The sequence below is a fragment of the Panthera pardus genome, unplaced genomic scaffold, assembly GCF_024362965.1.
Source record: "Panthera pardus isolate Hobbes unplaced genomic scaffold, ASM2436296v1 HiC_scaffold_26, whole genome shotgun sequence".
Classification (NCBI taxonomy): domain Eukaryota; kingdom Metazoa; phylum Chordata; class Mammalia; order Carnivora; family Felidae; genus Panthera; species Panthera pardus.
Genome location: NW_026526832.1, coordinates 29,169,887 through 29,171,816, shown reverse-complemented (window position 1 = coordinate 29,171,816; position 1,930 = coordinate 29,169,887).

Here is a 1,930-nt window from a genome sequence, read left to right as displayed (position 1 = left end):
CCCTTACGTTGCATTCTGGTGATGGTCTCCTGGTTCTGCCAGGTTCCAGAACAGCGTCTTCCTTCTTCCTTCTGTCTGAATGTGCTTTCCTCTGAGCTGGCTCTCTAAGCGTGCTGTCACTGCAGCCACCTGTGTCTCCTGCCAGAAGCCGGAAAGGCAGAGCTAGAGGAGAGGCTCCCAGGGAAGGGGGCTGGGGAGACCTTGAAGCTTCCCGCTCTCCCTTGGCGTGGAGGTCCCCGAAGGGGTGGTCTGCGCTGGCGATGCTCTAAGTAGATGTGGTGATGCTCTACGTAGCTGGCCACCAAGCCACCCTTGGGCACAAACGCCATCCCTGTTGCTGCACACAGAACTGAATTTCCTGAAGGAACACAAGCTGTGACGGAACGACAGAGACGGCGCCCTCCGCCGGGACATCTAACTCGGTTCTGAGTGCGCATTTGTGCAGAAGTAGAGGCCGCGTTCATAGACGGTCATGGGCGGGAGGGACCAGAAAGGGCACCCGGTTCAGTGCCTTATGGGACTGAGGGGGAAAGGTGGACCCAGACAGGGGAAGGTGCCCAGATCCCTGGCGTCCTGCCCCCGCGTCCCCTTGCCGGGCTGGAGGACTCCGTTCCCTGAGGACAGGAGTTCTTTCCATAAGACAGGGACCAGGACTCCGTTCCCCAAGAGAGAGATGGAAAGACTCCCCGGATGAAGGAGCCTTCCACCCTCTCCGCGTGGGCTTGTTTTTCAGAGATTCACGGACATACATTTCAGTTTTTTCAAAATGAATGCTTAAAATTCAAGCCTCCTTTTGTTCCGCTTGATCCTGGAAGAATAATTTTAGGGATTTCAAGATCTCACTTAACAAGCTTTACATCTTGATGAAATGCTGATTTTCATATTGTTTCCCAAACTGCACAGTTGCAGAAGCCACTGCCAAGTGAAAGCAGGATATTTCGAAGGAAAGCATTTAAAATTTAAATCCCTGGTGACAAGTCCGAGGGTGGACGGAGCGAGGCGCACAGCAGTGAGGTTTCGCAGCCCGCGGAGAAAGGCGGCAGAGGCGAGAGACGCTGGGAGGGTGACCGGGGACCTAGCTCAGCCCCCGCTGGCTGCGTGACCTCCGAGGACAGGTCAGCCCGCTCGGCGTCCCCATGTGCGGAATGGGCTTGCTCGCGCCTCCTTTACGACGCGTGCGAGACAAGATGTGTGGAAACTGCTCAGTGGAGCTGAGCCGCCAAATACAATTCCGTCTGTAGACGATGGGAGAGTCTGGGCTGGCAGCGACGGTCCGGCTAGTTGCTGTGGCCTCCTGAGGTGCAGGTGACAAGAGACAAGCTGGAGAAAAGCCACGTCTCCCTCAGACAGCGCCGAGCGTTCCGAGTGTCGACGGCGGCCTTCAGTTCGGGGACGGTGGTAAAGGAGTGGGGAGCTTGGGAGACATCGTGATGGAGGAGGAAGAATTTGACCAGGAGTCAGGAGAGGGGCCTCCATGGCTGGCGGTGTGACCGTGAGCGGGTCAGCCTCCTCTGGGGCCTCGGACTTCCTGCGTGGACACGGAACTAGTGGGTCAGAAATCGCATTCGGCATCCGGGTCATCGCCACTCCGGGTGCACCGAATAAACCTTTTTCGAGTGAATGAACTGGTGATGGCTGTCCTGGGCCCCGTGTGGAGAAGAATCGGGAGGCCTCTTCTCGGTGTAGCAGGAACAAGCAGGAGCGGCCAAGGGCAAGGTTGGGGTGGCGCAAGGGCTTCCCTTAGGGTCATAGGCCTGACTTTGGACTAGATGAGCTCTCAGCTCCTGCCTGTGGTGAACATCAGGCTCTGTGTCCACACAACATCAGAATCGCCCGCCGGAGAAGGGCTGCCCCATACGGCTGCACAGGCTGTGCCCTGCACAAATCCAGGGGGCACCCTTCCCATTGCCCACAGGGAGCACGGAGCCTC